The sequence below is a fragment of the Paramormyrops kingsleyae genome, chromosome 13 (genome assembly GCF_048594095.1).
Source record: "Paramormyrops kingsleyae isolate MSU_618 chromosome 13, PKINGS_0.4, whole genome shotgun sequence".
NCBI classification, from domain to species: Eukaryota; Metazoa; Chordata; class Actinopteri; order Osteoglossiformes; family Mormyridae; genus Paramormyrops; species Paramormyrops kingsleyae.
The window spans coordinates 27,252,309-27,265,634 of record NC_132809.1 but is presented as its reverse complement, the minus strand read 5'-3'; positions in this window follow the sequence as shown (position 1 = coordinate 27,265,634).

Sequence of the window (13,326 nt, the reverse complement as noted above, 5' to 3'; positions counted from 1 at the left end):
ATCAGGCCTGCTCTGGATCCTCAGCCACTGGATTTTAGTACGCTAATATCACACAAGTAAATTTGATCAGCTTTGGATGCCTCATTGGTGTATTTCATAGGAGGGATGAGCCCTGCCGCAGTGCACCCTGACATGCAGTGGGATGGGCCCTCTCATCATGCACCCTGACATGCAGTGGGATGGGCCCTCTCATCATGCACCCTGACATGCAGCCCTCTCAACATGCACTCTGACATGCAGTGGGATGGGCCCTCTCATCATGCACCCTGACATGCAGTGGGATGGGCCCTCTCAACATGCACTCTGACATGCAGTGGGATGGGCCCTCTCATCATGCACCCTGACATGCAGTGGGATGGGCCCTCTCATCATGCACCCTGACATGCAGTGGGATGGGCCCTCTCATCATGCACCCTGACATGCAGTGGGATGGGCCCTCTCATCATGCACTTTGACACTTGCTGGGACGAGTCTTCCCATGATGCACCTCAACACGTGGCCGGTAGGGATGAAGCCACGCAGGGAAGATGCCACTCGACAGCTCATTTAATTTCTACTTTTCAATTTGCAATCAGTTCATTCAAATCACATTTTTTTTTCAAATGTATCTGCCTCAAGTCAGATGAGAAAACATGCACAACGTATTACAATAAGATCATCTAACATTTAACATGATTTACTATTAATTTATGAGAGTGAGTTATAAGGCATACAATCTACGGCTCAGAATAACAATTTAAACTGTATTTTCACCCCAGTTGTCGCAGTCTATATGTGTTTTTCCCCCCACAGATCTGGTGGAACAAATAGTTTTTTTCCCCCTTGTGGACATGGATGCCTTAAACTGGAGCAAAATTCTGTTTCATATTAAAAACTATTTTGGGAGGGAGGTAAACATTCCAGTACAGTTCCTATCATTTCTTATTTATTATATTCCAGAGCAGCACACGCTGATTCTCTTCCAGTTTCGTAGTTATTCCCCTTGAACTGTTTGTGCTCCTCGTCGCCGACAAACAAAAAGGTCATGCTTAGCTACCTAAAGCCATGGGGGGAGATTTCAGCTAGTTTTTCAGCAAGATCTCCTCCATGTCTCCCCAGCACAAACGCCCCCTGAATGGCCTGCTGAAGCCTGCTGCCCAGACTCTGCCCCAGCTTCTCCCCCTCGTCTGGCTCTCTGCTGCCCCGTCGCAGAGGCCTTGGCTCACCAGGGCCTCGGCCACAGATCGACTCCCCAGCACAGCGGCCAAAGGCTCCAGCCTCAAGTGGGCAGATCCTACATGATCGGGCTGAACCTCACCCCCCCCCCCCCTTCACCCTCACAGTACCCCTCTTCTTCATCATCGACATCCGCGAATGAATCATTTACCAGAGCCCCATTCGGTCACGGCATTTCCATATAATTACGCCATTATGCTAAGAGTTACACTGCGGGCTCTAATGAAGCTGTCAGGGCATCCTGAGCTCTGTAAACGACAATCTCCCTTCCGAGAAAGGAACCTATGACCCACTGCTAGCTACAGGTGCGCGTGAAAAGCTGAGTACATGCAGGCCGACGGCAAAAAACTAGCGCCAAGGCAGACAAACGATCAGCTCCTGCCACCACGATTGTGGAAATTTGCCCTGGAACCAGCATGGCTAGAGGTGAGAGTTCAGTTTCACCGGCTAACTATGATGCCGGTTCAACATGCTAAATCAGCCAGAATAGCAGAATAGAGTGGTCACCCTTCTCAGCAGGTTAGGCCTCTGTGCCTGTAAACAGAAGGTTGTCTGTTTTAATCCCGTGCTCAGCAGAGCAAGGCCCTCAAAGGCCCCTTGAATACGTTTAGCACTCACCTCTTTATGTGTGCATTTGTCTTAAAGATGGAGGATGGAAATCTGCCACATTTCATTGTACATGAACAAACACCAAATAAAATTTCATTTTAACCCGGTGTTTGTACAGAAGTCAGTCAGGTGGAGGACTTTGCTCGACGTCGCTTCTCAGAGCTGCGTTAGACTTCTCATCTGCACTGAAATTTCATCACAATGACCATAGAAGAATTTGATTTAAATTCTTTTGTTGGGAATCTTGTGGGCGGCTCCGTGGACGTCCTGGAACCTACCTGACGGCCAACAGATAGGCTGCCGGCTGCTTCACACGGAGACACAGTCTTGCTTCGTCTTTGAAGGATGGCCGCTGCGCTCCTCTAATCAAAGCCTCATTATTTTTTTGAAGGAAACATTCAGTGAAGCGTCCTTGAGTCTCAGTCTGATGAACAATTACACACACGATTACCTGGAGCCTGTCAGCTGCCAGACGCACTCAGCCTGTAATCGGCCGCAGTCGGGGAAAGGAAGATGGACAGTCTATGGAATAATGGCATGGAGATTTATATCACAAACACACAGACCCCTCCCTTGCCCCTGCACTCAGTGATGGCCAGGAAAAAGGGAACAGAAAGAAAGAGAAGAGGCGGAGGAGGTAGGCATGTTTCCTCCGAAGCTCCACCCACGCCAGAGAGGCACTTTTGTACAAGCAGAAGCAAGGAGTATATAGTGCCTTATATATAGGAGTATTTAGTGCCTTATGGCAGCCTTTTAGTGATGTTTTTCATGCACTGTATGAGGAGCTTCTCTGTTTAATCAATCCATACCAGGGGAAATTCCATCCTGAGTTTTATGATTTTACTGGAAAACTGAAATAGTTCTTGATTTTGATGCATTTTCCATCAACGTTTTTCCCGGTGACAAGTGACCATCTGCTGACCCCGCCCTAACAGCTGTGGAGAATGGGCACATTACAAACGGCAGATGAGGAACCCCACACGCACACCCACAACCCCCCCCCCCCCCAAAATCACACCTGTCTCATTATCCCGCTGGCATCTCAACAAGCCCATTGCTGACAGCGACCTCCCACTGCAGCTGACGTTTTCGTGTTCTCTGCCTGTCGAAATCAGCAAGTGTCACAAAGCGATGCTGCTTTGAACCCCCTCCCACCCTGGTGAAGCAACCCCCCTTCCACCCCGGGAAGCAACCCCCCCCCCCAGAGGTGGATAATGGAACAGAGGAGGACAATGATGATTTGCTGGGAACATACATTAAGTTAGCTTTTCTTAAAGTCTATGCAAACTTTCTACATACTGGCCATATTAGTGTCGATGCCTCATTTGCCAGAGCGATACCCAGCATGCATCTGTAGGGTACCCTCTTTACACGTAATGATCATTACCTTCACTCCCTGCCCACATGGATACATCCTGGAACTGAGCAACATGTCTCCCAGTAAGGAAGTCGAAGGTACTGAGATAAGTACTAACGTCCCACATCCACCTGTCCGCTAGGAAAGACGCTGAGCCTTTATCCCCTATCATGACCAGAGTTCCCAGTCAGAAACCTCACTACTGAGATGCAAGCCCGGGACCAAACGGGACCAACTTTGGACTGGTTTATGGTGTCCAAACTATAATCAGTGTGAGAGAGTTTGTAAGTCCGCGAGAAGTCTTAAGGATTTTCTACTGTTCCCAAGCTGAAGGATTTAAGGATCAGGCTCTCTTTAGCTAACAGCAGCAGCCTTAAACTCACCATTATGACATTCATCTCCCTGGAGAGTACATCATAAGCATATTCATACATGGATAGTAAACCATCCAGCTTAACTATGTTTAATGAGACTAATAATGATGCTGAATTAGTGCTATAAAATGCAGGACTTTATAGAGACGGTCTTCCTGGGATGGAGGCAGGTGAGGGGAGCTCTGTGTGCTCAGCAGTGACAATAGGCACCAGGCAGACTGGGACAAGCGGCTCGTTCTGGCAAAGGAGAAGCAGTGCATTATGGGATTGGTCAAAACAGCTTACTGTTTCCTCCAAGTGCCCGCAGACGTTGGGAGACAGCTTTAATGACAGGATCAAGCAGTGGAGGCATCAATGGTCCTTAAGCAAAGAAATGTGTAACAGATCTGCTGATATTCCCACTCAGAAACTGCAGCAAACAACAGTGTTACATCGAGCTTCCTTTTCTGTCTCAATGTGGACTGGTAACTGCAGAAACCCTTAATCTGTCAGCTCACTTCAGATGACACAAAACCGACACAATAGCAAACTTTCCATGGAAAGTTGCTTCTGCTGTAGGTGGAGAGACAGGTGTACTGAGCAAACTCCTGAGGTGCATCAGCGGCAAACTGAATTCTCCACCACCGCTGCGTGAGGGACACGTCTGAGCCCCTCGGCGTTTGTCACCAGCCCTACATAGCAACCGAAAACAAAAACGAATGAACAAACAAACAAGCGAGGCTCCGCCTGCCCAGAGCAGCAATGTGGTTTCACAAAGCAGGACCCAGCTAAGTGAATTTCCTTAAGCAGACTGGCCGATTCTCAGGGCAAATCTTCATGCTTCGCATGCCAGCTGAGCTAATCCCCTTCGCTCCAGAATAAGTCACTTTCTGTTCAACAATGGTAAAGTGTCTCTGATTTAAGACGCCAGCTGCATTTTGTGTCTGTGTGTGTGTGTGTGCGAGCGGGTATACCTATCCTTTTGGGGACACAATGTCCCCATAACGTGACAAGTATCCATTTTTTTCCCTTATGGGGACCGGTTTCCTGGCTGCATCAAATATCCTCGACAGTCACCAGATCTCAGTCCAATGCAGCACCTAAGGGATGTGGTGGAACGGGAGATTCATATCATGAAGGTGTTGCCCGATTAGTCTGCAGCAAATGTGTGATGCTATTATGTCAATATGGACCAAAATCTCAATGTTTCACGCACTCTGTTGAATCTGTGCCACATAGAATTGAGGCTGCTCTTGAAAAAGAGCATCCAACCCACTAGCAAGATGTACCTAATGAAGTGGCCAGTGAGCGTGTGTATGTGTCACTGGGGTAAATAAATATATATATACATGCTGTGTGACTCAGTGAGTTAAGTAGACGCCTGCAAACACTTCTCTGTGGTGGGTTGAACTTGTGGAACATTTTAGATTTTGTGCCCAAGATTCTGTTGAGTACTCTGTGTTAATTGTTTCCTTGTGTTTTTGTATGGATTTTTGTTTTGTACCTTTGTAGTTATTCCTGTTGGTATGTAGTTTATAGTAATGTTCTGTGACCCTTGTTTCCAGTATTTGAACCCTTAGTGTTTGGTAATTACCCTCAACTGTTCATTTGCTAATTAATGATCCATACCAGTCTCTTGTTGAAGTCCTGTCCTCTGTATATAAATATTTGCCTATGCTTTGTTCCTTTATTGGTCATTGTGAGTATTGTTAGTGCTAGTTCTGTGTGTTTGTTCCCCAGTTGTTACTTGATTGTGAAGGTATGACTTAGTTGCATTTGTTTCCTGTATGTGCTGTGAATGTTACTTGATTGTGTCTCTAACCTATGTTTTATTGATTAGTCTGCTATCTCCCTGCCTTCTTTTGACCCCTCTTGGTCCCTTTGGTTTTGTGTGTTCTATATTTAGATTGCAATAACGTACCTTATGTCTTGTAAACTGGTCCAAGGATTGTCCTTGACCATTCTGATTCATGACTTATATATATTCTACGTTAATAATTTAACACAGTGAAAATAGATTAATGGGCAAATACTATGCAATAAACAAAACATCTTTTGGCCTGTTTCTGTTAGCAGAGTTATTCCATGCCTCACCCACAGAGCTCTGTTTCTCACAAACAGTTAAATCACATCTGATTCGGCCCCCGCTCCCCACCCTGCCCCCCCATGGCCTGGTGCCCTGGTGCTCACAGCTCATCATTGTCCATGTCATCACCCAAGCCTTTCCGCCGTGCCCCCCCCCCCCTCCCAATAGGAGGCAGATGGATCGGCCTAGAACGCCACACCGTCCCTGACGGGGGTCAGTATTTATGTGAGTGCTGATTGCGCCGCCGTGCCATAAATCGCCATGGAAATCACGTCATTATTTTGTTTTATTGGAGTCCCTCCATATGCTGAATGCTAACAGGCAAAGTGCTTAATGTTTAAGCCTGGAGAGCGGGTATCACCACCTGAAGTGTCACCCTGCCGTCCTGAGGGGGAGGGGTATGTGTCACACAAAAGAATAATATGCAAACTGCTGGCCCACGAGAGGAAAACCGACACAAAAACGCAGCAACCCCCTCCTCCCCAACTTAACAGCTCAGAGAGTCTTCGTACAAAACAAATACAAAATTCATTATTCACGTGCCAGTTCACCAAGTTAAATGTGAGCTTTTGTTTACTTGCAAACACTGGAGTTCATGGAAACACACAGAGATTATTATGGTCTTCTTTTCATTATTCTAATCAGAGGAAACAGCTGAAAGTTGATTGGCCCTAGGATTATCCCTCCCCTGTCACTCACCCATTCATAATATATCATTGGCTAATAAGGCTGGACCCTCTGTATGACCTTAAAAATTCTAGAATGACCCCTGGTTCTAACTGATATTTGACATCAACAATCACTGAATTATGAATTTGTTTAACATTAATCATATTTCAGTTGCCACAACAGGACAGCACTCATAATCATAAATAGTTTCAGTCCTGAATATAACACTGGTATTTCTTAGTAAATATGTCAGCTTGCTGCAAAGCCATGTACCATGTTATGTAACGGTGAGAACAGGAAAGCCTCAAATTGTCGTTCCTAACCTCGCTCGGCTGTCCTTTTTGGGTGTGTCCCCGACCTGGATGCGTCTTCAAAGTGACAGCAGGGCTGAGTGTCCGTGACAGATGAGGGAAAATGCACTGTGACCGGATGGAGAAGCAGCCACCCCCCCCCCTCCTCGAAAGGCAGTGCAGTGTGCACTGCGCCTATGGATTCTTTGAAATAAGGGAAATTTGCATAACATCTGCATAAGCCTGCGGGATCTACATATGAGTACCAGACATTTCCTGTGTCTTCCTCTCCTTGGGAAACAGAGAAATGCTTTCAACATCCCAAAATGTTTAGGTGTCCTAGAAGCACAAAAGATAATCGTCTTTGCTGAAAAGGCAGGCTGGTGGGGGATGCTGTCCTTTCAGTTACTAACCTTGTGGAAACTTTGAAAGACTTATGGAAAAAAAAAACATTCTGGAAGAAAGCAGGGGGATTTTCCTGTGAATCTGTGCTTCTTGGGGCCCTTTGGATATTTGAAGTCTTTCGCCTTCTGAACATGGCACTGTAGGCTCCCGGTAAATGACACCACAGCAACACCATTCATGCAGAATTCAAACCTCCTGTGTCACTGATTTAGATTAATCAAAATGGCTACTGAGAAGGTTATAAAAACTGCATCAAGGAGGGTGGAAAAGAAGAATGGGCTCTTACAAGTACCACAAATGAAAAGGATCAGCTGCGTATTTGTACAGCCCCGAAGGAGAAAGATATGCTGTATAAAGAGACGAGGCATGTGAGCTCACTTCAGACTCAAAACTACACTGCAAGGGAACCAATCAGGTGCTGTCAAAATGTGGGGGAATTTCTGCAATTGGATGCAAGGAAAGTTATCCATGCACATTTACGTAATGATAATGATAAAAATGGTTTTGAATCTTCTAGCCTTGGAGGCCAAGAATAAAGACCATGGGGGAGGGGGAGGGGGAGGGGAGGGGGGGCAGCTCCTGTTCAGTGCTGCTTCCAGAATTTAAGGAACTTTGGAGAAAACTTCCACCAAGGACGAGCACGGGTATTATCTTTTGAGGAGCAGTGCTAGTGAATTTAAGCGAGCATCACTGTCTATCACACACATTTTTAGCTGCTTGGTTGGTGCGAAAAATGATTATAATCTGCCGATTTCACACAAAACACGCGAATAGCCATCATTTGTCAGAATAAAAAGATCAGAGGTTAAATTCAAGGGAAAAAAGCAAGCAAACACAAAAGGTGGGCTTTGTGAGAGCTAATTTCAGCGAGCCTGTAACCAGGGCAGCAAGGTTGAAATGTTAAAAGCATACAGTGTTTGACAGTTGTAGGTCGACAAATTAGATGACCTTCTGGCAGGCTGTCTGCAGAAGAACCAGCTAAGACAACAGAAAGATGGATAACTGGAGCGAAGGAATTTGGGCTAAATACTTGGTGTTGTAGCTGTGGTCTACGGGCAACAGCCCAGGGCTAGCAAAGCTCTGGAAAAGGCCCTCGTGCATCATACAGACCACCCAGCACAGCGGATCCACTGAGAACTGGTGGTAAGATGGTCGCGGCATGAAGTTCTATGGAGCAACTTTCAACTAAAAAACGTTTCTGGTGTCACATACATCAAACAAAGATCTCATGAAAAAAAATTCCTTTATTATAAAACAGACCAACCATAAATTATGCTAGAAAGATTAATATCTAGTTACTGGGCACGAATGTATCACTGCAACATCCTGACGTTCAGGCTCTGCTGGCTGTGTCCTACAGAAAGCACACACAGGAAAACAGGAACATTTATGCCAGTGGAAGATAATCCATAATGCGCATGAATTTTTCATTGCAGATGTTCCCACCCAACAACACAACCTGTTGCGTCAGTAAACCAGTCTTTGGTCCTGGAACATTCTTCCTGTGGCACTTCCCCAGGTGTGCTGCAGTAAAAAATTACTGTTGTTTAAATCGGTAAAGTGTGAAACTGTAGGCTTTTTGAAATAAGTGCCTAAACTATGTAAGCCAGAAAAAAAATCATATTTATTGTATCAAATTCCAACCAATTTACAACAAAAAGCCACAATTTCCTTTGATAATTTTTTTTCTTTTTAAGATGATTAGTATTGGCTTTTTGCAGTCATTTTCACAATCTGCACTTTCCTTTTGTTGGTGTGTCTGGAAAATAACACCTGTCATTGTGACTCTATTTAATAAAGGGAAAATCGTGACACTTAAATTTATGTGCAAGAAGTAAGACCAGCAAAAGCTGCACTAGGCAGGACCATAAAAAGGTGAAAAATGTATTTCATTCTGCAACTATATATGGCCATGTTGTTCTTGAAAAATGCAAAAACTGAAACACATCATCTCCTGGACAGTGTGCACACAAAACAGAGCTGACTTCCTGCTGAGGGCGGGGCTGAGCAGACAGGAAGCTGGCTTGACTTCCTGCTGAGGGCGGGGCTGAGCAGACAGGAAGCTGGCTTGACTTCCTGCTGGGGGTGGGGCTGAGCAGACAGGAAGCTGGCTTGACTTCCTGCTGAGGGCGGGGCTGAGCAGACAGGAAGCTGGCTTGACTTCCTGCTGGGGGTGGGGCTGAGCAGACAGGAAGCTGGCTTGACTTCCTGCTGAGGGCGGGGCTGAGCAGACAGGAAGCTGGCTTGACTTCCTGCTGGGGGCGGGGCTGAGCAGACAGGAAGCTGGCTTGACTTCCTGCTGGGGGCGGGGCTGAGCAGACAGGAAGCTGGCTTGACTTCCTGCTGGGGGCGGGGCTGAGCAGACAGGAAGCTTATTTGAATTCATGCTGAGGGCGGGGCTGAGTAGTCAGGAAGCCAACTTGACTTCCTGCTGAAGGCTTGCATATAAAAAGAGGAAAACCAAAACAGGTAGGACACCAAATACCTGTTTTGTCTAACAGACTGATAATGTTACGTCAGCCTCCCAAGGAATTCTGCCTGGGAGGCTTCGAACCCCCCCCAACTAGACACCCAATAACCAATCAAATTACACAGAGTATCTCGACTGTGTTAGCCTGTACTCTGCTAGCCTGAGCATGTACTGTAGCCTGTGTTTGAGCATCGGGGCAATTCTTCACAGTAAGGCACTGCCCGCCATCCAAAGAGTGTATCATTTCCTGACCAGGAAGTTACACTGATGTCTGAGTGACAGGGCTGCTTATACGTTCTTATTATACTGTCACTATACTGATACTGTTCCAAACATATAAATTCCACAATACTTTAGACAAATGTTCACAAGTCTGCAAAATCTATTTTAATTCTGTCACCTTAGTGATGGCCCCAATAACTAAGTTCAGTTTCGATTTTAATCCTTATTCTTGGAAGTACAAACCTAATGCTGTGTGGCCAACAGCAGTCAGCGGCTAGACTCAATCAACCTGGCATGAGCACTTTGGTCATGTCTGAGCAAATGCCAGAGGCCAGCTTTCCTGAGAAAGGGGGCAATTAGCTCCAATAACTGTGTTGTAAAACAGCTACCGACTTAACACTTTGGTCAATGAAGTGCCGTCCCTTACGCCACTGACTCAAGAGAAGCCTCTCAGAGGTGGTGAATCTGTAGGGGGGCGGTGTGTGTAGCTCTGTAGGTTAGGTGTGCCAGCGACCAGAAGGTCACTGGTTCAAATCCTCATACTGGCAGGTTGATACTGCCTTTGGGCCCTTAAAGGAGAGCAAAACACTGAAAGGACATAAACTCTCTTAGCACTCAAGCTACAGTATACTAGATTTCAATAGAACAGTTTCTCCCCCATGACAATCAAACACACTAACATGGTTCAGACCTGCATGCTAATTCACTCTCTACCTAGTTCATTTATTTCTTATACAATGTCTGTATGACAGGTTATTATTGGATTCTGTATTGTATTGTTCTGTTCTTATTGTTTTTTTGCAATACTTCAGCCATTATGTCAATCACCAAATTTTTTTGTATGTTCTGTGCAAGCCTTGGATTGTGCATCACAACATAAAAGCGTAAAAGCACAAATATGTTCAGAAGTGTAAATGCTTTCACTACACCCTAGGCTAAAGGTTTTAGTCGTGTCCTCTGACTCGGACACTTGGGTGAACAGAAGGACAGCATCATCAGCCAATTACAGTTTGGTGGTGAGCTGGCTTCAGTGTATGGGGAGGAAGCCAGATGGATCATAATGATCTATATGAGCAGACAGGGGTTTCCTGAGAACATCTGCCTGAAGCTTCTGTGTGATATGAAACTTCTCCTGCGTGACGAATGAGGTCAGGGACACTGGGTCTGAATGGACTATGTTCAAAGCCTGAATCACTGAAGTGACTACAGAGAGCTGTGGCCAGAAGGTAGGCGGTGCCCGTCATGGCAGTAAGAATAGGACCTGCTAGCAGACACCTATGGTGCAGGAGGCTGTCAAGGTGATGAAGGAGTCCTTCAAGTCAGAGCTTACATGGAGGTCTACTGAGACAGCTGGAAGATACTGACAGGCCACTGGAATTGCAGCAAAGGCAGTTGCACAAGATCACACAAGGAAGATAAGTAGAGAGCCTATCAAATTGCCACAAAGGGTTGTAGTGAACCATTCAGTGCCTCAGCAAACAGAAGGAGCTCCTTGTTCAGGCCTTCTTCAGCTGAGGTGGGGAAATGGCATCTACATCTGGGGAAATCGTAAGTGTTAGGATGAAGGAGGAACTCCTAGACATGCTCTCTAGCCAGAAGGCGGTACTGGAAGCTTCCGGTGAATCCGAGTCTGCAGATAACATCACTATGGGGGTCACAAGCTTCCGTAGTAGAAAGGAGCAGATAACATCCATCTGGATACGTTGAAAGCACTGGATGTTGTTGGGGTGACGTGATTGACGCACCTCTTCAGTGTTGCATGGAAGGTGAGCAAGGACGTTGAGTACTAGTAAACAGGGGTGGTGATGGAAAAGGGGACTAGATGGTGTCTTCCAGCTATAAGGGAATCAAACTTCTCAACCTTCCAAGAAAAGCCTACACCAGAGTACTCTGACCTTTGGTTAGACCTTTGATTTAAGAGGAACAATGCAGATTCCCACCTGGCAATACAACAGTGACCACCTCATCTCCCTCACATAGTTACTTGATGGTTAAAGGAAATATTCTATATGTGCTTTGTGGACATGGAGAGGGCATCTGGCAGCATGTTTCTGTACATTCTGAGCAGTGATAGTTATATTCACATCCTTGGCAGAGCTGTACAGAGTGGGTGTTGGCCCCTGGCAATGGTGAGTCTGACTATAATTTTTATGGACAGGCTATGAAGATGTACCAAGGGTGAAGCAACAGGGATGAGAATCAGCAGCTCCAAGTCCGAGGCCATGGTACTGTCTCATAAAAGAGTGGATCACTCCTTTCAGGTGGGGGGGAGAGTCTGCCTTCAGTGAGGGATTTCAATTGAGTCGGAATTTTGTTCACAAATGATGGTATGAGGGAACATGAGATTGACAGGCAGATCAGTTCGTGAGAAGTTCTGTGAGGTGGTCTGTGGTAGTGGAGTAGAGGTATAGTCGTAGGGTAAGGCTGGCGGTTCACCAGTCAATCTACATCCCTACCTCACAGTCATAAACTGTGGGTGATGATGGACACAACATGGTCACGAGTACAAGTAGCTGAGATGAGGTTTCTCCGCAGGGTTGCTGGAACCGTTCTCCGTGACACGGTGAGTTTAAAGATCCAAAGTAGAGCTGCTTCTCCTTCAGATCTTGAGAAGTCAGCTGAGGTGTTTTGGGAATTGTAAACTGATGCCACCTGGACAGATTACAGGTGAGCTGTTCTGGGCACGTCCCACTGACCTCAGGGAATTCCCAGAACATTCTAGAGGGAATATATCTCTCAACAGATTTGAGAACACCTGGGGATCCCCTAGAACAGGGGTCTCCAACTCTGGTCCTGGAGAGCTACTATCCAGTAGGTTTTCTGTCCCACTTGGCTTCTGATGAGCCACACCTGCTCCTGGTATTTACCTGAGAACAGGTGTGGCTCATCAGAAGCTGGGTATGATAGAAAACCTACTGGACGGTAGCTCTCCAGGACCGGAGTTGGAGACCCCTGCTCTAGAATGAGCTCGAGTCCAGCCATGGAAAAATATGTTTGTTATGCTGATATGGTGGTGACCCTCACTGGGAAAGTGGGAGGAACATGAAGAAGATGATGATGACATTATTCAGGATCATCAAAGCCCATTTTGTTTGATAAAAGCACAGCAACATTTTAACCACAGCTGTACAGTACATCTCAATACATGTTTTCAAGTCAAAAACTAGATATCTAGTCTTATCTGGCATATACAGATTAGCCTTGGTTAACATTTTTAGTTAATAAGCCTGTTACCTCAGACTGATCATGTGACTGTACGGATAATCAGAGCACACCCTGCCAAAAGTTATTATATGGTCCATAATGTCTTGTCTCACATGTTTTAAATTTTGCAACCCCCTGCTAATAATTAAACCTCTAATTAGTAAATCACCGCACCCCCACCCCAGCCACTCTACCACATAATGTCATTCCAACCCCTACCCCCATTAAAACAAACCACACTGCTGTAGCTTGTTTTTCGACACAATAATAAAAGGTCAGTTCTGTTAAGAATTATATCCACACGCAGTTCCTGACACGCATGGAGCTATGGAAAGGATTATCTCCCGGTGGCCACGGAGGAGGACTTTCTGAGATGAAGGCTGCCGTGACATTTGTGTAAAGGTCAGAGGTCAAAAGGTCGTGGAGCAAAGGGTCGCACCCCAGAG